This window comes from Artemia franciscana, unplaced genomic scaffold (genome assembly GCF_032884065.1).
Source record: "Artemia franciscana unplaced genomic scaffold, ASM3288406v1 Scaffold_832, whole genome shotgun sequence".
Taxonomy (NCBI): Eukaryota; Metazoa; Arthropoda; class Branchiopoda; order Anostraca; family Artemiidae; genus Artemia; species Artemia franciscana.
In genome coordinates this window covers 215,224-239,275 of record NW_027068312.1, presented here as the reverse complement: position 1 = coordinate 239,275, position 24,052 = coordinate 215,224, and the positions used below count along the sequence as shown (strand labels likewise).

Below are 24,052 nucleotides of genomic sequence, written 5' to 3'. Positions count from 1 at the left end.
TGTAACATGCCCAATAATCGGTCTCTCGAGCACCCGATCTCAGTCAGAGACTTGCTTTTTCTGAGTTTCTTCCGAAAAACCTGTTTAGATATTCTTTGCTGAGATCTATGACTCAGGCTCTTTATCTGGTTATTAGACATTTTAATGTCTTGAAATTTGTTATTTTAAATTGGATTTTCAGAGAACAAAATAGTGGATCCAGGATTTTCTTTGGGGGGGGGGCATAATAGGTTGCTTAGATAAATTTACAAACAAAAAAATGCCCGCAAAATAAAGGGAACCTCAACAATTATGCGTCGTAGGGTACAGGAAATGGTCTAAAGTATTAAAGAGTTTGACCTTTATTTTAATGTTTTAAGATGAACAGAGGAGGAGATATGTTGTATAATGCGGAGCTTTAATTAGATGAAAATAGGCAGTAAAGTGGCCATCATTTCTCACAAAAACTTAAATTAATAAATTTTGCGCTTCTCATGCATTTATTTTCTATTATACAAATTCCCTAAAAAACTACTAGGCTGTGTTGTAAAATCCATCCCTCTTTGCAAAACAAGCAACCCCAAAAAACCAAAACAGACTACCAAAAAAGTAATGATGGGCCTATCAATTTCTTTGCCTTAGTGCCATAGCAAGACAGACTCAAAAACAAATTTTTGACAGTAAAAAGAAGTTATGATTTTAATCTCTCCTCCTTGTTATTACAAAATGAAGATCTTCGTCTTGCAGTTATCTTTTGCAGTAATACGGACATATTCCGTTGATAAACCTAAATTTAATTAAATAGTTTTTTTGCGGTATGCGACATTAGTAAATCTTAACAAAGACCGCACAAAGTGACTAAAATCTTCTTTCAAACTGGTTTACAAAAAAAAACAGTCTTAATATTGAAAAATGTATGAAAAACTCAACTATTAAAAATCAATTACAAAGAAAAATCACTTTCGTCCAGGCCCAAACCAGAGCAAGCAGCCCCAACCAAAAATACAACATCAAGTCATGGGGGGGGGTGTGCTCCCGTTTCCTCCTTGGATCCGCCCCTTTTCTGAATGAAAGATTTAGCTGTCATTTCAAGACTGGGCTGCTTTGAGGTGAAGACGCTCACATGAGTGAATTTCAAATGCTTAAAACAAATTTAATCAAACAGTTTATGGTAACAAATTGTAGTAAGGAGCGACTCGGCTCAATAGTAACCGCAACTCTTAAAAACGGAATTTTATATACCAGTAGTTACAACGAAATAATCGAATTTTAATGCTGATTTTAAATATATAAGTTTCATCAAATTTAGTTATACCCATCAAAAGTTACGAGACTGAGAAAATTTGCATTATTTTAGAAAATAGGAGAAAACACCCCTTAAGAGTAATAGAATCTTAACGAAAATCACACCATCAGAATCAACGTATCAGAGAACCCTATAGTAGAAGTTTCAAGCTCCTATCTGCAAAAATGTTGAACTTCGTATTTTTTTTTGCCGTATTTTTTCCAGGGGTGATCATATCGACCCAATGGTCCGAGAATGTCGCCAGAGGACTCATTCTGACGGAAATTAAAAGTTCTAGTGTCCTTTTTAAGTGACCAAAAAATGGAGGGCACCTAGGCCTCCTCCCTCGCTCATTTTTTCCCAAATTCACCGCATCAAAATTCTGAGATAGCCATTTTATTCAACATAGTCGAAAAACCTAATAACTATGTCTTTGAGGACGACTTACTCCCCCACAGTCCCCGTGGGAGGGACTGCAAGTTACAAACTTTGACCAGTGTTTACATGTAGTAATGGTTTTTGGGAAGTGTATTGACGCTTTCAGGTGAATTTTTTGGTTGGGGGAGGTTGAGGGATTGTGGGGAAAAGTTTCCATGGGGGAAGAGAATTTCCATGAAGGGGGCGCAGAATTTTCCAGCATTTAAAAAATATGAAAAACTTTTCAACTGAAAGTAATGAGGAGCATTAAAACTTAAAACAAACAGAAATTATTACGCATATGAGGGGTTCACTTCCTTCTAATACCTCGCTCTTTACGCTAAAGTATTTTTAGTATTTTCAACTATTTATTCTACGGTCTTTGTGATTCAGGGGCCATTCTTAAGGAATTGGGACACAATATAAGCTTAAGTATGAAGAGCGAGGTATTCACGAGGGGGCGAACCCCCTAATATAAGTAGTAAAAACATACGAATATAGAAGTTCGTTACGTAAGTTAATTCGTAAGTTACAAAAACGTTCGTAAATAATTAAAAGTTCTAGTTGCCTTTTTAAGTAGCCGCATATTGGAGGGTAACTAGGCCTCCTCTGCTCCTTTTTCTCTAAAATTGTCCGATCAAAACTATGAGAAAAACATTTAGCCAAAAAAAAATTATATGCAAATTTCGTTTTAATTATTCCAGTGTGGAGAGCCAAAATCAAAACATGCTTTAATTCAAAAACGTTCAGAAATTAAATAAAGAAAAAACAAGTTTTTTTAACTGAAAGTAAGGAGCGACATTAAAACTTAAAACGGACAGAAATTACTCCGTATATGAAAGGGGCTGTTCTCTCTTCAACACCCTGCTCTTTATGCTAAAGTTTTTTAATGTTTTAAAAAATGGAGTGGAGAGAAAGCGTCAAACTTTAGCGTAAAGACCGGGGTATTGAAGAGAGAACAGCCCCTTTCATATATGGAGTAATTTCTGTTCGTTTTAAATTTTAATGTCGCTCCATACTTTCAGTCAAAAAAAAATGTTTTTTATTTAATATATCTTAAAACCATATAACAAATGTATCTTCACAAATTTAGGAAACATCCATTGCGTTAATTCAGCCACATCAAGGAGTTCTCGCCACCTGCCAATGATCTATCTTGAAGATGCAATTAAAGAGATTCAAACGAGAAATAAGACCTAGTAAGAGCTGGCTCTACAACTTATGGTTGATAGTATATCTTCCAACTTAAAAAGAACAGAAAATATTATGTATATGAAAGGGATTGTCCCTCCCTCATCGCCCTGCTTTTTACGGTAAAATTTCGTATAAGAATTCTAGCAAATTCCCTTGGTGTTAAATTTCTCCTGAAAATTTCATCCCCTAGAAACTTCCCTCTCATTGGAAATTCTCCCCGTGAATAATTTTACTAGCAGAAAATCTCCCCCACTCATAAAATGTATGTATACTTCCCTATAAAAGACTACGTAAGCAACAGACAAAATGTATAACTTAGACATATTCCCAGGAGGATCGTGGTGTTACGGCAAAACTTCGTGTAAGAATTCTAGCAAATTCCCCTGGTGTAAAATTTGTCATGAGAAATTTACCCCCTAGTAACTTACCTGCCATGGGAAATTCTCCTAAAAAATTTCACTAGCAGAAAATACTCCCGCATTCAAAAAATGTATGTATACTTCCCTGTAATAGGCTACGTAAGCAACGGGCAAATTTAATAGCTTAGACCTATTCCCAGAAGGATCGTGGTATCTCGAAAGATATAATTGTTCGGCCTTTCAACTATTCTGAACAAAATAATACTTCTACTACTAACAAATTACCGCAGCACTAAGCCCTCTGAGGCCAACACGGCTAAGCTCAGTCCTCTTCCAATCCAATATATTCAAAACTTCCCTGTTTACACTCTCCCAGAAAATTCCCATTTCATTTAAAGCTTTCTTTATGAAATCCTCCCACCCCAACCGTGGATGACCAGCTTTCTGTTTAGCCCTAGACCGCTGGTCAAAAAGGACAATCGTCGGTAATCTGTCATCCTTCTTCCGCAAAGCGTGCCCTAGCCATCTTAACCTTTCTCTCATTAGAGCCATAGAAAGCAGGATGCTATCTCAAAATTTTGATTGGACCATTCTGATAAAAGAATTCTAGATGTGGATTCCTTCCAGATTTTTTTGCATAGGCTACGAATCCACCTCAAAAATAGCCTACTTATATTTGAAGAAAGATCTGTTTTCACTTAAGTTAATTACCCTATTTATTTATCTGACGGTTCAATGAGAGCTGGGATGTTTTGACATTAAAATGCACTGTTGTAAATCATCTCCCTTTCTAAGTACGAAACAATCAGATAACTAATCGCCTCGCGGGTGATATGCTATTGAATATTTTAAAACCAACAAGGAACCAAATAATGACACATGAAAAGACAACAGTAGCTTGTTGTCATTTCCTTAAAGGTTACTGGAAATTCATTTGTTTAGCTGGCTAGCAACTGAAAACAATCTTTTTTTAATGTTAGAGTTGACTGAGTAACTAACATAATTTAATGTTTGTAATTTAAACATAAACTTGAAAGGGGACGAACAAATCAATATTCAAAAGAATATGAGGACCAACATCAAGGAGGCACACTCGTGCCTCTATAAAGAGGCGACACACGACAATGTTAAGCGATCTTCGGTTCCTGTGGTCACAGACGGATGGGGAGGGATGCATTTCGTAGCCCGAGCTCCAACTAAGAAACCTGCAAAATTTCATCCCCCTCCAACGTTTTCTTCATGGGGAAAATTTGGCCGAAAGTTTCGACCTGTCAACCCAAGCCCCCCTTTAACGTTGTCCGATCGGGCTGAAATTCATATGTTGAGGTCCCCTAGGGCCCAGGAGCGTATCCGCGAAATTTCAGCTTGATCCGATAACTCCTTCCCTGTTTTCCAGAAACCACGCATAGCCACTTAAAATTCATTTACTTTTTTTTCCTAGACGCCTACAGGTCACATCCGACATCGGATCTGGGTGTACGAAGACTCATTCGATGCGGAATTCTCCGAGTAAGTGCCCATGAAAGTTTCGTAGGAAAATCTTAACCCCCCGAAAGTTTCGACCCTCCAACCCCCCCACCCCTTTTAACGTTGTCCGATCGGGCTGAAATTCACAAGTTAAGGTCCCCTACGGCCAAGGAGCTTATCCGCGAAATTTCAGCTCGATCCGATAACTCCTTCCCTGTTTTCCAGAAACCACCCATTAGCTATTTAATTAACGGATTTCTCTCCATAAGAGCCCATGTTAATTTGAAATTTTTAAAAGCTATTGAGAAGTTATATTTACACACATGCAAGTTATTAGCTCAGTTGGTAGAGCGTGAGACTTTTAATCCACGGGTCAAGGGTTCAAGTCCCTTACGGGCGGTTTTTTTTCACAACATCAAAAAAATTTTGATAACACCTGGACAGCTTATCATTTGAGAGATAACAGAATATTAGCTTCTTATGAGCAAAAGAAACATTTCGGTCATTCTATCTATTTTTTTGCTATTTTATACAATGATTTAAAAGCGGGGGGGGGCGGCAGCCACCCAAGCTCCTCTCCTAATTCCTGTACGAGGAGTACAGGAATTATTAAATTACATCCACCATGGATTGTAGAAAAACTTACAGAAATAATATGAAAAAAACTTCGTTTTCTTAAAGAGTTAAAGAGGCTGTGTCCCAAAGTCGAACCTTAAAACGTACAGGAATTAGAAGAGGCAGTTGGGGGGCTGCCACCCCCCAAACCCCCAGCTTTTAAAGACTCTTTTGTACAGGTTTTTTGTTTTTTTTGCTAACCCCCAGCTCTTGGCTTCGGAAAGGCCCTCTTTTAATTAACAAAAAATTGAAATGAATGAATAATGGAATAACTTCGAAAAATGTTAAACACAAGAGGACAGGAGAACCATTGCGCCGAAACTAGTAATTAGTAACAATGAAGTCCCCCCCCCAAAAAAAAAAACTGTACAAAAGAGTCTTTAAAAGCTGGGGGTTTGGGGGGCGGCAGCCCCCCAACTGCCTCTTCTAATTCCTGTACGTTTTAAGGTTCGACTTTGGGACACAGCCTCTTTAACTCTTTAAGAAAACGAAGTTTTTTTCATATTATTATAATTTAAAACGAACATATGTATATATATATATATATATATATATATATATATATATATATATATATATATATATATATATATATATATATATGGCACGTACGCAGGGGGGAGCCCTGAAATTTTGTGAAATTTTTAATTTCCCAATGGTTTCTTGGGAAATCTGGCAAAAATAGGACGTTTATTAAGAATTAGATACATTTGTGAAGCCTTTTTTGGGGGATTTTACAGCATGCAATTATCTGGTCAAGTCACTGCCCAATTATTAATCCGTTTTCTGTCTTACTTTTTACCCTCTTTGAAGTAATAAGCAATTGTACTGTTGTTGTTTTTTTTTGTAAATAGAGTTTGCTTTCCACGGCAAAATAGAATTATCCTTGATACTAGGGCGTTTATCCCCCCTTTTCAGTAAAAAGTACAGCTTTTATGGATCAATTTTGGAAACTATCATTTTTCATTAAAATCTACGTTTTTGCAATGGAAGAACTACCCCCTGTAGCACCCATATCGCACTGTTAACCCTAAAATTTCCCTTTCAGTGGGATATAATAGATTAATCACTGGTTCTAAATCGCTATGAACACAACCTGAGCCTAAAACGTACTTTTGAGGCTTCAGTCTTCTTCCCCCCATCCGCTACAATACTACAAATTAAAGTTAATCTGTATTTTCCGATATACGTGCTTTTTGCATTACTAAATAAAAAAATTTTACTTTATATCTGCTGTTTCGAAGGTTCCCACCCCCCGAAAAAAATAATTCCTGCGTACGTGCCTGATATATATATATATATATATATATATATATATATATATATATATATATATATATATATAAATAAATATATATATATATATATATATATATATATATATATATATATATATATAAATCCTCCCCATATTCCCCATGAATCCCCATATTTCTTCATAAAATCCCCCCACCCCAACCGCAGATGACCAGCTTTCTGTTTAGCCCTAGACGGCCAGCCAAAAAGGACTGTATTTGGTAATAATTCATCTTTTTTCCACAAAGCGTGCCCTAGCCATCTTGACCTTTCTCTCATTACAGCCATAGAAAGCAGGATACTATCTCAAATTTTGGATTGGAACATTCTGATAAAAAAAATTCTAGCTGTTGATTCCTTCCAGATGTTTTTTTTTTGCATAGGCTACGATTCCAACTCAAACATAGGCTACTCTTGTAGCATACTTATATTTGAAGAAAGATCTATTTTCACTTAAGTTGTGATCCTTTTTAAGATCATGAGGGATCCCAACGTGCGACAAATATTTTCGAGAAATCTGAAAATCGGAAAATCCGATATATATATATATATATATATATATATATATATATATATATATATATATATATATATATATATATATATATATATATATATATATATATATATATATATATATATTTATAAATATATATATATATATGTATATTTTTCTATTAATTTTTACAAGTTAGAAAAACATTTCAGGAGAAAATAAAGAAGACCAAATCCAGGAATCAGGATTAAGGAATTAGTCCCCTCCCTCCAAAAATTTCTCCAACACAAAAAGACGTTTAAAGCATAAAACGTGTGAGATCCAACGTTTAATGTATAAAAAATTTTATGGTCAGGGGAAGTGGGATACGTGAGAGGATGTTTCTATGGGTTAATTTACCACAGGGAAGAGCATTTTCATGAAGAGGTGCTGGATTTTACAGCATTATTTAAAAAAAACATTTTTGGTTACTTTTTAAGTAACCAAAAAAAATTCGGAGGGAATCTAGGCCACCTCCCCCACCCTTTTTGATCAAAATCGTCTGATCAAAAGTTTGAAAAAACAAATTAGCCACAAAAACAAGAGCTAAGAGCTCATATAGCAGTTGTGACGAGGCAAGAAGAGCTAAGAGCCAAGACCTGATATGGTAAGAGCTCTAAAAAATTCTAAGAATCAATAGATTGATTTAAAAGGAAAATCAGAGACTTAATGCCGGTCAGGATTTAAAATAAGAGCTCTGAGTCACGAGGTCCTTCTAAACATCAAAATTCATTAAGATCCGATCACCCATTCATAAGTTATAAATACTTCATTTTTTTCTAATTTTTCCTCTCCCTTTAGCCCCCAGACAGTCGAACTTGGGAAAACGACTTTATCAAGTTAATTCGTGCAGCTCCCTGACAAGCCAACCAATTTTCATCGTCCTAGCACGTCCAGAAGCACCAAACTCGCCAAATCACTGAACCCCTCCTCCCAACTCCCCCAAAGAGAGCGAATCCAGTACGGTTACGTCAATCACGTATCAAGGACATTTGCTTATTCTATCCACCAAGCTTTATCCCGATTCCTCCACTCCAAGCGTTTTCCAAGATTTCCCCCTCCAACTCCCCCCCCAATGTCAACTGATTGGCTCGGGATTTAAAATAAGAGCTCTAAGACATGATTTCCTTCTAGATATCAAATTTCATTAAGATCCGGTCACCCGTTCTTAAGTTAAAAATACCTCAATTTTTCTAATTTTTCCAAATTAACACCCCCCCAGCTCCTCCAAAGAGAACGGATCCATTCCAATTATGTCAATTACTCTTCAATTAATGTCAATTAACTTAAGCTTACTCTTCCCATCAAGTTTCATCCCGATCTCTCCACTCTAAGCGTTTTCCAAGATTTATGTTTCCCTCATCCAACCCCCTATGTCCCCGGATCCAATTCGAGTTGAAAATGGAGCATCTGAGACATACAATTCTTCTATATATATATATCAAGTTTCATTAAGATCCGATCACCTATTCATAAGATAAAAATACCCAAATTTTAACGTTTTCCAAGAATTCCAGTTTCCCCCTCCAACTCCCTCAAATGTCACTTGATCTGGTCGGAATTTAAATTTAGAGCTTTAAAGCACAAGATCTTTCTAAATATCAAATTTCATTAAGATCTGGTGACCTGTTCGTAAGTTACAAATACATCATTTTTTGAAATTACCCCCCATCTCCACCAAAGAGAGCAGATCCAGTCTGGTTTTTATTCTTCCCATCCAGTTTCATCCTTATCTCTCCTCTTTAAGTATTTTCTAAGATTTCTGGTCCCCCTCCAATGACGATGGATCCAGTTGAGATTTAAATAAGAGATCTGAGTTACGAGGTCCTTCAATATATGAAGTTTCATGAAGATCTGATCACTCCTTCGTAAGTTAAAATACGTCATTTCTTCTAGTTTTTCAGAACTACCCCCCCCCCCCAATAGAGTGGATCCGTTCCAATTTTTTCAATCACGTATCTAAGACTTCTGCTTATTTCTCCCACCAGGTTTCAACCCGATCCCTCCAATCTAAGCGTTTTCTATGATTTTAGATTTCCCCCAACCCCCCCAATGTCACCAGATCCGGTCAGGATTTAAAATAAGAGCTTTGAGACACAAAATCCTTCTAAATATCAAATTTCATTAAGATCCGATCACCCGTTCGTAAGTTAAAAATACCTCATTTTTCTAATTTTTCAGATTTAACCCCCCCCCAACTAACCCAAAGAGAGCGGATCCATTCTGGTTAGGTCAATCATGTATCTAGGACTTGTGCTTATTTTTCCCACCAAGTTTCATCCCGATCCCATTACTAAGTGATTTCCAAGATTTTAGGTATCCCCCTCCCGATCCCCCCAATTTTCGGTGATCCCCCAAATCAGGTTGGGATTTAAATTAATAGCCCTGAGACGCGATATCCTTCCAAACATCAAATTTCATTAAGATCTGATCAACTGTTCGTAAGTTAAAAATACTTCATTTTTTCTATTTTTTTCGAATTAACCGGCCGCCTACCCCCCCCCCCCCCAGATGGTCAAATCGGAAAAAAGACTATTTCTAATTTAATCTGGTCCGGTCCCTGATACGCCTGCTAAATTTCATCGTCCTAGCTTACCTGGAAGTTCCTAAAGTAGCAAAACCGGGACCGACAGAATTTGCGATTGCTATATGTCACTTGTTTAATACCAATTGCCATAAAAAATTCGAATTTTATTTTAATTATTCATGGATGATGAGCCAAAATCAAAACCTGCATTAATTCAAATGTGTATAGAAATTAAATTGAAAAAAAGGTTTTTTCTCTGAAAGTAAGGAAGGAGTGACATTAAAACTTAAAACTATAACTAAACAGAATTGATTCCGTATATGAAAGGGGCTATCCCCTCCTCAACACCCGCTCTTTACGCTAAAGTTTTCTATTGTTTTAAATGGTAAAACTGTGACAAAGAGTCAAACTTTAGCGTAAAGAGTGGGGGTGTTGAGGAGGGGACAGCCCCTTTCATATACGGAATCCAGAAACCACGATGAAGGGATTAGACCCCTCCTCCCCCAAAAAACGTTTCTCCAACACAAAGACGTATTAAAATGCATAAACATAGTTTTTTAAGGTTTCTTTTTGCAAACCCTCCCCCCAGCAAGCATTAAATGGTACGAAAATTAAAATAAACAAAACCAAGTTTCTTTTTAGGCTGTATAGATTACACAGGGACACAAATTTGTTTTTCTAAAGCTCATTAACTTAGATAAAGCGCTTCGACTGAAAATTCAATAGACTTTTAAATTATAATTTGAGATCCAATGACCTATTGGATATTGCATAGATAGATAGATAGATAAGTTTATATTAAAACCCCAAGGGCATCCAATAAATCACAACCTTCTCACGGTTGTTATCGAATATTCGAACACACATCAAAACAAGAAAACCCAACTTCAAATTCTTGTCCTTCCGGTCTTATCTTTCTCGTCAAGGGTTCATTATAATTTAAAACGAACATAAATTAGCCTATTACGTGAGGGAGGTTGCTCCATATTGCTTTCTTTTTATGAAAAGGGTAATAGGCCTAAGCATTTCTGAAAGTGTTTAAACAATGATTCTATTTTTTGTTCGGGGGGGGGGTATTTACCCTATGGCTGAAAAACCCAAACATTCAAGTTCTTAACAAAAATTCAAATAGAGAAAATTTATATGGGATAATATTTTCATCGGGGGGGGGGATTTTCCGACAATATTTGCTGCACGTTGGGATCCTCTGTGGTCTTAAAAAGGATCACAACTGAAGTGAAAACAGGTCTTCCTTCAAATATAAGTATGCTAAAGGAGCTGGCTATTTTTTAGGTGGAATCGTAGCCTATGCAAAAAGAATTCTGGAAGGAATCCACAACTAGAATTTTTTTTATCTGAATGGTCCAATCAAAATTTTGAGATAGCATCCTGCTTTCTATGGCTCTAATGAGAGAAAGGTTAAGATGGCTAGGGCACGCTTTGCGGAAGAAGGATGACAGATTACCGACGATTGTCCTTTTTGGCCAGCCGTCTAGGGCTATACAGAAAGCTGGTTATCCACGGTTGGGGTGGGAGGATTTCATAAAGAAAGCTTTCTTTGATGAAATGAAATGGGAATTTTCTGGGAGAGTGTAAAGAGGGAAGCTTTGAATAGATTGGGATGGAAGAGGACTGAGCTTAGCCGTGTTGGCCTCAGGCGGCTTGGTGCTGCGGTAATTTGTTTGTGGTAGAAGTATCATTTTGTTCAGAATAGTTGAAAGGCCGAACAATTATACCTTTCGAGATACCACGATCCTTCTGGGAATAGGTCTAAGTTATAAAATTTGCCCGTTGCTTACGTAGCCTATTATAGGGAAGTACACATAAATTTTTTTAGTGGGTGAGAATTTCTGGAAGTGAAATTTTTCACTGGGAGAATTTCCCATGGGAGGTAAGTTTCTAGGGGGGATGGTAAATTACTCATGAGAAATTTTACACCAGGGGAATTTGTTAGAATTCTTATACGAAGTTTTACCTTAATACCACGATCTTCCTGAGAATAGGGCTAAGTTATAAGATTTGCCCGTTGTTTACGCAGCCTATTATAAGGAAGTGTACATACATTTTTTGAGTAGGGGAGATTTTCTACTAGTAAAATTTTTCACGGGGAGAATTTCCAATGAGAGGGAAGTTTTTTAGGGGGTAAATTTTTCATGAGAAATTTAACACCAGGGGAATTTGCTAGAATTCTTATACGAAGTTTTACCTTAATACCACGATCCTCCTGAGAATAGGTCTAAGTTATAAGATTTGCCCGTTGCTTACGCAGCCTATTATAGGGAAATATACATACTTTTTTTGAGTGGGGGAGATTTTCTGCTAGTAAAATTTTTCACCGGGAGAATTTCCAATGAGAGGGAAGTTTTTTAGGGGGTAAATTTTTCATGAGAAATTTAACACCAGGGGAATTTGCTAGAATTCTTATACGAAGTTTTGCTGTAAAGAGCAGGGCGATGAGGCAGGGACAATCCCTTTCATATACAGAATATTTTCTTTTCTTTTTAAGTTTTAAAAATTAAAAGGAAGATAACTTATCAACCATAAGTTGTCGACCCAGCTCTTACTAGGTTTTATTTCTCGTTTAATCTCTTTAATTGCATCTTCAAGATAGATCATTGGCAGGTGATCAGAATTCCTTGATGTGGCTGAATTAGCATTATTGCCTACGTCGTGACTCGGCCGAAATGGATGTTTCCTAAATTTGTGTAGATATATTTGTTATATGGTTTTAAGATATGTTAAATTTGTTTTAAGCATCTGAAATTCACTCATGTAAGCGTCTTCACCTCAAAGCAGCCAAGTCTTCAAATGACAGCTAGATCTTTCAATCAGAACAGGGGCAGATCCAAGGAGGGCAGGGGGCGCAACCCCCCTCCCTCCCCCACCCCTTGACATACCGTTGTATTTGTGGTTGGGACTGCTTGCTCTTGTTTGGGTCCGGACGAAAGTAATTTTTCTTTATTATTGATTTTTAATAGTTGTTTTTCATAAATTTTTTAATTTAAGACTGTTTTTTTTTCGCAAACCAGTTTGAAAAAAGATTTTAGTCACTTTGTGCGGTCTTTGTTACATTTTACTAATGTTGCATACTGCCAAAATTATGTAATTAAATTTAGGTTTATCAACGGAATCTGTCCATATTATCGCAGAAGACAACTGCGACGCGAAAATCTTCATTTCGTAATAACAAGGAGGAGAAATTTAAAATCCTAACTTCTTTAGGCTGTCAAAATGATATTTCCGGATTGTGTCACAACAAGATTGAAAAGCAAAATATTTACTTCTTTTTAATGTCAAAAATTTGTTTTCGAGTCTTGCTATGGCACTGATGCAAAGAAATTGATAGGCCTATCATTACTTTTTTGGCAGTCTGTTTTGGTTTTTTGGGTTTGCTTTTTTTTTGCGAAGAGGGGTTGCTTTTCCAACATAGCCTAGTTGTTTTTTAGGGGATTTGTATAATAGAAAGTAAATGTATGAGAAGCACAAAAATTATTAATTTTCTTATTATTTGTTATTATTATTGTTAATATGAATTATTAGTTTTGGAATATTGTGAGAAATAGTGGCCACTTTACTGCCCATTTTCATCCAATTAAAGCTCTGCATTATATGGCATATCACCTCCTCTGTTCATCCTAAAACATTAAAATAAAGGCAAAACTCTTTAGCACTTTAGACCATTTCCACTACCTACCTACGACGCATAATTGTCGAGGTTCTCTTTAAATTAGCAGGTATTTCTTTGTTTGCAAGTTTATCCGAGCAACCTATTATGCGCCCCCCTCCAAATAAAATCCTGGATCCACTATTTTCTCTCTGAAAATCCAATTTTAAATAGCAAATTTCAAGACATTAAAATGTCTAATCAAACAGTTCGTGGTAATGAACTGTAGTAAGGAGCGACCCGGCTCAATAGTAAACGAAATTCTAAAAAACGGAATTTCGATGCTAAAAGATATAGCAAAAGAATAGGATTTTTATGCTGATTTTAAATATACAAGTTTCGTCAAATTTAGTCTTTGTTATCAAAAGTTACGAGCCTGAGAAAATTTGCCTTATTTTGGAAAATAGGGGGAAACACCCCCTAAAAGTCATAAGATCTTAACGAAAATCACACCATCGCATTCAGAGTATCAGAGAACCCTATAGAAAAAATTTCAAGGTCCAATCTACAAAAATGTGGGATTTCGTATTTTTTGCCAGAAGACAAATCACGGGTGCGTGTTTGTTTGTTTGTTCGTTTTTTTGTTTTTTTTCCCAGGGGTCATCGTATTGACCAAGTGGTCCTAGAGTGTTGCAAGAGGGCTCATTCTAACGGAAATGAAAAGTTCTAGTGCCCTTTTAAGTGACCAAAAAATTGAAGGGCACCTAGGCCCCCTTCCACGCTCATTTTTTTCCCAAAGTCAACGGATAAAAATTTTGAGATAGCCATTTTGTTCCGCATAGTCGAAAACCATAATAACTATGTCTTTGGGGATGACTTACCATATCTACGTCTTTGGGGAGGGGCTAAAAGTTAAAAACTTTGACCAATGTTTACATACAGTAATGGTTATTGGGAAGTGTGCCAACATTTTCAGGGGAATTTTTTGGTTTGGGTTCGGGGTTCAGGGGAGGGGGCTATATAGGAGGATCTTTCCTTGGAGGAATATTTCATTGGGGAAGAGAAATTCAATGAGAATGGCGCATTATTTTCTAGCATTACTATTAAAAAAAACAACAACAATGAAAACATAAACATGAAAAAGTTTTTTCAATTGAAAGTAAGGAGAAGCATTAAACTTAAAACGAACAGAGATTATTACGCATATGAGGGGCTCTAAAAATACTTTAGCACAAAGAGCAAGGTACTTAGTAGGAGATAAATACTTTGCTCTTTATGCTAAATTATTTTTAGTAATTTCAACTATTTATTCTACGGCCTTTCTGATTCAGGGGCCATTCCTAAAGAATTGGGACAAAACTTAAGATTTAGTGTGAAGAGCGAGGTATTAACGAGGGGACAAACTCCTTCATATAAATAATCAAAAAATAAGAATATAAAAGTTTGTTACGTAAGTTAATTCTTAAGTTACGTATATTTTTTACTAATAAAAACTTTCGTTAAAAATTAAAAGTTCTAGTTGCCTTTTTAAGTAACCGAAAAATTGGAGGGCAACTAGGCCTCCTTCCTCACCCCTCATTTCTCAAAATCGGCTGATCAAAACTAAGAGAAAGCCATTTAGCAAAAAAAAATTGATTTGCAAATTTCATTTTAATAATTTATGTATGGAGAGCCAAAATCAGACATGCATCAATTCAAAGACTTTCAGAAATTAATTGAAAAAAAAACAAGTTTTTTGAAATGAAAGTAAGGAGCGACATTAAAACTTAAAACGAAAAAAAATTACTCCGTATATGAAAGGGGCTTTTCCTCCTCGACACCCCGCTCCTTGCGCTAAAGTTTGATTCTTTCTCGCATTTCTACTTTTTAGAACAATGAAAAAACTTTAGCGCAAAGAGCGGGGCGTCGAGGAGGAAAAGCGTTTTAAGTTTTACTGTCGCTCCTTACTTTAATTTCAAAAAACTTGTTTTTATTTATTTAATAACAAGACAAAGAGCCTGAGTCATAGCCAAAATAACAGCAGGGACTAACAGGACGAGAATATGTATTATTGCATAATAACTTTTTCACTAATTTTTTGTATCAACATTTTTATACCATCTTACTTTCAACAGATTTATTTGAACTTAATCCCTCACCAGATTTTAGATTAAATTTACGACCATTTCCACTGCCTACCACGACGCATAATTGTTGAGGCTCCCTTTAAATTGAGGGTATTTCTTTGGGTAGTACCTTTCTTTGTTTATCCAATTGCAAGTTTATCCAAGCAGCCTATTATGCGCCCCCGCCCCAAAAAAAATTCCTGAATCCACTATTTTCTCTCTGAAAATCCAATTTAAAATAACATATTTCTTAAATTTATCCAAAAATATTTAACCTTTTAAAAATTGATATGTATTGAGACAAAGAGCTGATGCATTGAGCAGTTTGAATGGTTTATATTATAACCGGTTGTATTAAAATAAAGGCCAAACTCGTTACCACTTTAGACCATTTCCACTACCTATCTATGATGCATAATTGTCAAGGTTCCCCTTTTAATTACGGGTATTTCTTTGTTTGCAAGTTTATCAAAGCACCTATTATGCCCCCCCCCCAAAGAAAATCCTGGATCCACTGTTTTCTCTCTGAAAATCCAATTTAAAATAACATATTTCTTAAATTTATCCAAAAATATTTAACCTTTTAAAAATTGATATGTATTGAGACAAAGAGCTGATGCATTGAGCAGTTTGAACGGTTTATATTATAACCGGTTGTATTAAAATAAAGGCCAAACTCGTTACCACTTTAGACCATTTCCACTACCTATCTATGATGCATAATTGTCAAGGTTCCCCTTTTAATTACGGGTATTTCTTTGTTTGCAAGTTTATCAAAGCACCTATTATGCGCCCCTCCAAAGAAAATCCTGGATCCACTATTTTTGCTCTGAAAATACAATTTGAAATAACAAATTTCAAAACATTAAAATGTCTAATAACAGGACAAAGTGTCTGAGTCATAGATCTCAGCAAAGAATGTCTAAACAGGTTTTTTTCGAAGTGACCAAGAAAAAGGAAGGCTCTGACTGAGATTGTGTATTATTGCGTAATATCTTTGTCAATAGGAGAAACATCTGACCGAGTATTAGCTGAACTGATAGCTTTTGCTAAATTCGAAAACATGTAGCGCTGTATAAGCAAAACTATTCAAATTAATGACCTACTTGTCCAGAAAACAGAGACAATTTTAATTGTGAAAAAAATCAAATTTCTAGCTGGTATAATAAAGTAGTTATAGTAGATTGAATGTCAAAAAGTGTGAAGAGTGAACAACGTGACCGAGTACCGGTCGTCTTACCCAATCTGAACAATCTGAACTTATACCAATCTGAACAGATTGGGATAAAGGGGGGGGGGGGGCGGCTGTGTTGGCCTTGGGTGGTTTACTGATGCAGTGAGCTATTAGTAGTAATAGCAGTTGGCTATGTCATTGATAAATTGCTTCGATGTTTCATCACACTTGTTGTTTTTCAAAGGAGAAAACCCAAAATTAAGAGGAAAGAATTAATAATTACCTGTATTTCTCTTATGTGTCTATGTTTCACAAATGGTTGGTTTATCAGCAACTGTTTTTTTTTCTATGGTTCTTTTCATTTTTTATGGCACTCGGTACCAACGGTTAATTCGACAAAAAAATAGAAAAAAGGAGGTATTTTTAACTTACGAACGGGTGATCAGATCCTAATGAAATTTGAAATTTAGAAATATATCGTGTCTCAGAGCTATTATTTTAAATCCCAACCGGATCTGGTGACACTGGGGGTGGGTGGGTGGAGGGGGAAACCTAAAATCTTAGGAAACACTTAGAGTGGAGGGATTGGGATGAAACTTTGTGATAAACATAAGCACAAGTTCTAAATACGTGATTAACATAACTGGAACGGATCTTCTCTCATTGGGGGAGTTGGGGGGGGGGGGAGGTTAATTCTGAAAAGTTAGAAAAAATTTGGTATTTTTAACTTACGAAGGAGTGATCAGATCTTAATGAAATTTCATATTTAGAAGGACGTCTTAACTCAGATCTCTTGTTTTAATTCTCGACTGGATCCACTGTTATTGGGGGAAGTTGGGGGGAGGGAGAACCAGAAATCTTGGAAAACGCTTAAGAGTGCAGAGATCGGAATGAAACTTGGTGGGAAGAATAATCACAGGTCAAAGATAGTTGACTGATACAACCGGATCTGATCCACACTCTTTGGGGGAGTTAGGGGGTGGGGGTAATTGAGAAAAATTAGAAAACATGAGGGATTTGTAACTTCGAACGGTTGATCAGAGCTTAATGAAATTTGATATTTAGAAGGATATTGTGCTTCAGAGATCTTATTTTAAATCACCACCAGATCCGATGACATTTGGGTGAGTTTGAGGGGGCAACTGGAAATCTTGGAAAACGTGAAAATCGAGGTTTCTTCATTTTACAAATGGGTGATCAGATCTTAATTTAACTTGATATATAGAAAGATATTATGTCTCATATGGTTCATTTTCATTTGAATCAGATCAGGGGACATAGGGGATTTGAGGGGGGAAACATAAATCTTGGAAATTGGAAATCTTGGAAAACACTTGGAGTGGAGAGATCAGCATAGAACTTGATGGGAAGAATAAGCAAAAGTTCTAGATACGTGATCGACATAATTGGAATGGATCCACTCTCTTTAGGGGAGTTGGGGGGGGGGGGTGTTAATTCGGAAAAATTAGAAAAAATGAGGTATTTTTAACTTACGAGTGGGTGATCGAATCTTAATGAATTTTGATATTTAGAAGGACATTGTGTGTCAGAGCTCTTATTTTAATTCCCGACCGGCATTAGGTATAAGGACTGGCATTAGGTATAGGTATAAGGACGGCTTATACTGGACAAAGGTGGTATGTGATGGAGGCTGGAATAAGCGTAGCAAAGCACATGATTATTCGGCCAAAGGATGTGTGGCAGTTAGCATAGATACATTTACGAAAAAACTGTTATATATTGGCATAAAAAATAAATACTGTTCTATATGTTTTTCTTCTGCAAACGCCAAAGTAATACCCAAAGATCATTTATGCTTTCTGAATTATAACGGAAATTATGGAAGCAGATATTCTAGTTGAAGGCTTTCGTTCCAGTGAGGAGATGCAAGGATTACAGTTTTTTTTTTATCGGTGACGGCAATTCTAGTGTTCTTATAAGCTAAAACAAAGTGTTTCCTACGGTTCCAACATACGGAAACATGAATGTACACATCACATCAAAAAATTACATAACCCATCTATATAATTTGTGCAAAAATAAAAAAAGGTTTGTACACAAAACTTCTTCCCAGAGAAATTATCCAGCAACTGACACAAATCTTAAGGGGTGCGATAAAAATAAATTCTGAAAATAATGGAACAGCGGAAGCTGGCACGTCTGCAGGGGGGGGGGGGGAGGTCTTCGAGACCCCCCCCCCCTGAAATTTTATGAAATGTTTAATTTTCCCATGGTTTCTTGGGATTTATGGCAAAAGTATGACATTTATTAAGAATCTAGGTACATGTGTGAAGCCCTTTTTTTTTGTTTTACAGCATGCAATTATCCGATCAAATCACTGTTCAATTATTAACCTATTTTTTGTCTAAATTTTTACCCTCTTTGAAGTAATTAGCGATTGTACTGTTATTTTTATTTTGTTTGCTATTTTGTAAAGAGAGTTTGCTTTCCACAGAAAAATAGAACTATCCTTGATATTAAGGCGTTTATCCCCCCTTTTGAGGATAAAGTACAGCTTTTAATGGATCAATTTTGGAAACTATCATTTTTTGTTAAAATCGACGTTTTCGCAGTAGAAGAACTACCCCACACAGCTCCCATATTGCACTGTTAACCCTAAAATCTTCCTTTCAGTGGGATATAAAAGATTAATCACTAGTTCTAAATCGCTATGAACATAACCTGAGCCTAAAACCGGCTTTTGAGGCTTCAGTCTTCTTCCCCCCATCGGCTACAATACTACAGATTAAAGTTAATCTGTATTATCCGTTATACGTGCTTTTTGCATTTATTTAGTTACTAAATAAACAAAGTGCTATTTTATTTCTGCTGTTTCGAAGGTTTTGCCCCCCCCCCGCAAAAATTGCTGCGTACGTGCCTGAACGGAAGAATTGAAAAACTAGTAAAAAAGAGGTCCGGAGCATGTTTTCGGAAACCATACAAAATGTGATTCTGGCTGTCCTAAGATTGCTGAATTGACCGTGAACGGTAAAATAGAAGGTCGGTGGAATACTTCTTCCCTGCACGTGTTTGAAGATGTTATGAGAGGGGTTGATATTGTGTGTCAAAAAGCAGAGCAGCTTTGAAATGACGCAACTACAAACTTAGCTGAAAGCTACATGTCAGTTGTTGCAAAATTCATCGAAGGAAAGCAAATAAGCCGGTTTAAACGAGGTCATACCATGCAAGAGTTAATGGAGTAAGTCTTGCTTATAATTCAGGTCCAAAATGGCATCAATTAGTTTGGAAAAATATTTTTGGGCTTAGTCCATCTAGCGTAACAAAAAAAATATTGCAATAAAACGGCTAAACTTCGTGTAAGATCTAAACGTAATTTGACTAGTTATTATAGTGCTCTTGGAGGAAAACACGTTGCTAAGTTAAAAAATAGAAATTCTAACGTTGGTGATCGTGACTATGTATCAAATTGCAATAAGCCAGACGTGACTTCTGATGAAATAAATTTGGCCATACGAAAATATACTGACCAGTATTTAAAATTGGATTTTGCCAGTATAAGCTTTTGTTCAACATTACCAAGGGCCAATCCAAAAATGAAAATTGTGTTGTAGAAAGATCTGAGAGAATAACTGATAGTTACTTCCACATAATTGCAACCAGAAAAAATAGCACCAGAGTTGCCCCAATTGCTAAGCAAATTCGAAACTTGGGACTTAGATTCTGCTCTGCCTTAATGAAAAAGGGCTTAGATTTAGAATTAGAAAAGTCATAAAGGGAGATGAAATAGAACTCAGGGTGCATCCACAACATCAGTATCTTGCTGTATCTGTAAAAGGATTGCTCCCTAATGGCAAACCTATAGAGATAAAAACTGTCCATAATATACCAGAGTTCAAAACCATTTTTGATATGGTTCAGTCAAAAAATTTAAATCAAAGAATTTTTTTCTTGAATCATCCAGTGAAGGTCTTCAGCTATAAGAAAATCACAGGTATTTCGCCCGGATACATGGCCAACTGGAGATACTGGATAAGATGATATGCCACTTAACTATTGACGATTGGGAAATAATTACAGTTCACCGATCGAAAGAATACTGGGAAAGATATTTCCAAAGCTGGAAGCCTTTTGGAATGAATCCTTACCTCCTGAAATGTTTAGACTCAAGGGTTGCAAGGAATATGGAAATCAGAGAGCCTGTGTCTGTAAAATGTACAACAGCCCACCAGCCAAAGGACTCAACGTGTCTCAAGAAATAAAAACAGGAAAAATAAGAAGGTTGAGTCTAGTTGAAGTGAACAGCAAGAAAAAGAGATTCACAGAAGGGATCGGGAGAAAACAGTGAATTTACCTGGAACTCTATGCATGAAAACAGTGATTTTGAAGAGATAATTTGGTCTGATTTGGAATAGATAAATCTTCGTGTTTGATAAAAAAAAATGTGTTAAAAATGTTGGTAAGGAAAATTCTTTTTTCCTCCATAAATTTCTATCTCATTCTTCGTCAATGTGCAAAAATAATGAAGTTTCTTATCTGGTCTGAAGTATATTAAATACATTTAATACAAACAATTTTAGTTTTTCATAAATTTCTTTTATGTTACTTGGGATTAATATTTTGATTTTTATAGTTTGTTCTACAATTCTTACGTTTTTTGTACAATTCGTTCAATTTTGGTATTTAATTAAAGCATCATTAAGTCTCTTTCCCAAATCTTGTGCATCTCGCCCTAACACAAAATAATGTTAATGCCCTAATCTTATTATAAGGAAAATAGCTTTCATCTTATTAATATTTATATCTTAGATAGTGCAGTTGATTGGCTAAATGAAACTCATGTTAAATTCTTCGTTGAAGTGGCTGAACTTGTACCGTAACTATTCCATGAGGGGTGGCCAGTTTTCACCACCTGCTTGACATATTGGAACCCCACGTGTGCCGAACAGTTTTGCCGCTCTTGGTGCAGTTCCGCCATGCTTGGTAGTTATGCTACTCTTGGCACACTTGGCTCATTTCTACCACACTTGTAACACTTGTTCCGTGCATGGTACAATTCCGCCATAAAATTATTTGCAATAATTTTTTTGTTTCTCGTCGCTTTACATTACCGGGTTATTCGAAAAATTTAGGATCCTCTCTGCGCGAGATATCACTAGCTAAGCTTAGTTTTCAAACAAAAAAGTGTGTTAGTTTCCGCAAAAATAAAGTACAAAAAATTTATGGACATAAAAAATATCCTAAAAGCCCCTCGAAAATGGCGTCAAAAATGGTTGAGTTTTCGCCCGTAACGAATGAAACTATTTGTCGTTTTGTCTGAAACAGTGTGCTTCAGTTTCCAAAATACTGACAAAAAAAGAAGAAAAAAATCCCTATAAAAATCAAGGTGACTGAAAAAAAAACTATTGAAAATGAACTGAATGTTTAATGTATAATTGTTTAATGTTTAATATACTAATTACAGGAAACTTCAACAATTACAGCTTACAGATTCTATTTAGCGACAATTTTTTTTCCTCCCACCACGAAAATAAAACATTTTTTATTTTTTCGTACAAGTTCTACCATTTACACTCAATGCACATTGAATCAAAATCTCTGTGCGAAAAAAATATAGGATTACCCTTTAATTTGATGTACAAATTAAAACACTATTTTTAGCTCAGCAGTAGGTATAGATAGATAGATAGATAGATACTTTATTTCGTGATTAAACCGAAAACAGGCATTTCACAGAAACAAAAACAAAACAAAAACACTACAAAAAGAAAAAGGGAGAAAAAGAGTACACACTATCTAAAGCAAAACATAAACACTAACTAAAAGTCAAGTCTCTTTGTGCGGGATAAAAATCTGTTTACACTAGTCCGAACTCTATTAATTCTAATTATCAGCGATAAAGGAAACGGCACACTTATTTCATATTCAATTAACTCGAACTCCATTGCTATACGTGCTCTACAATAAACAGGGTAATCAAATAAGTTTTCCAAGACTAAATAAAAAGACATTTGAAATTTATCTTCCGATACTCTGAGTGAAATTTAAATCCTTCGTTGCAGGTTCAGACAGCCACAAACGATAAAAGCAGCTTATTCGTGTTACGGACGAAAAGGGCCTGAAAAACGCGACACCTGTCTGACAAACATACCCTGTGTTTGTACATTTGAGGGTTTAATGCAGAAACTCTAATTTTGCTTTTAAAATTTATTGCCAAATTTGATGGAAGAATGTAACTTGAGAAATTTTTCATGAACTAGGCTGTAAGAATTCAGTCTCCAGTGTTTTGTCTATTTGAACTTAGGGGTCATTGTTAGATATGGGCTTAGATAGATAGATAGATATTATATTTCGAGATTAAACCGAAAACAGGCATTTCACAGAAACAAAAGCAGAAAAAAAAACACTACAAAAAGAAAAAGGGAGAAAAAGAGTACACACTATCTAAAGCAAAACATAAACACTAACTAAAAGTCAAGTCTCTTTGTGCGGGATAAAAATCTGTTTACACTAGTCCGAAATCTATTATTTCTAATTATCAGCGATAAAGGACACGGCACACTTATTTCATATTCACTTAACTCGAACTCCATTGCTAAACGTGCTCTACAATAAACAGGGCAATCAAATAGAAGATGACTTCATGTTTCCATTAGACCGCACAAGCATAATGGAGAGTCAGCTTTTCCGATCCTATTTAAAAAATAAAGCAATCTACTATGACCTGTGATAAGCTGTGTTATTCTACTATTTGGGGGAATTTTTGATGCAGAGATGAGGTCATCCTTATTTTCAAAAAAGTTAGCCGGCCAATTGCTAACGGAATTTTTAAACTCATTAAACCATTTTGCATACAAAAACTCATTTAAAGATTTACGGTTAATATGAAGGGGCTGAAATACACCAAGGTCATTAAAAGAAAGACCCAAAAAATTTGCAATACTTTGGTCAGTATAATGGCTATGATGTGCCGAATAACTAATTCCATTCAAGGTAGGACTCAAAACCCTCGGCCAATTTTGAGGTCGACCATTTTTTCCATATCTTAATATACTTAATTCCACGTTGACACAAGTTAACGTGGTTAGTAAGTTAACGATGGAACAAGTTCTATCGTTAAACACAAGTTTAACGATGGTAAAGATCCTGACCTTGCACATCTGTAAAGGAAAAAATATAAGTTACTCAAGATTGTCAGTTACTCAAGATTCTTGAGTTACTCAAGATTTTTTCTGAAAGAAAAAATCTTTAGAAGGCTCCAAGCTGCAATTTAGGTAATCAGTAGGACTTTTGAAAAAGGGGAGGTACCAAGTGATTTTAGGAAAACTCTAATTAAACCTCTCTCTACACGAAAGATGATAAGAGTAACTGTGGCAATTATAAAGGCATTAGCTATATATCCTACTGTTTTCCTAAAAATCCCTAAGTACTTCCCCTTTTACAAAAATCCTATTCATAGACTTCAACAATTTAACCAACATATTTAAAAATACTACGGTACAAATTGAGAAGTGCTAGTCGTCAGAACCCTTTAGTC

At 35.8% G+C, this 24,052-nt stretch overlaps 1 long non-coding RNA gene across 1 annotated transcript in view; it reads right to left on the bottom strand.

The window, feature by feature from the left end:
- The window catches only part of LOC136043687 (uncharacterized), a 32,530-nt gene extending 9,368 nt beyond the window's left edge, over positions 1–23,162 (bottom strand). Inside the window, exon 1 of the long non-coding RNA XR_010621687.1 lies at positions 22,262–23,162. This is a non-coding gene — a long non-coding RNA (uncharacterized LOC136043687). The remainder of the gene's footprint in view (positions 1–22,261) is intronic.
- Positions 23,163–24,052: the final 890 nt, after the last annotated feature.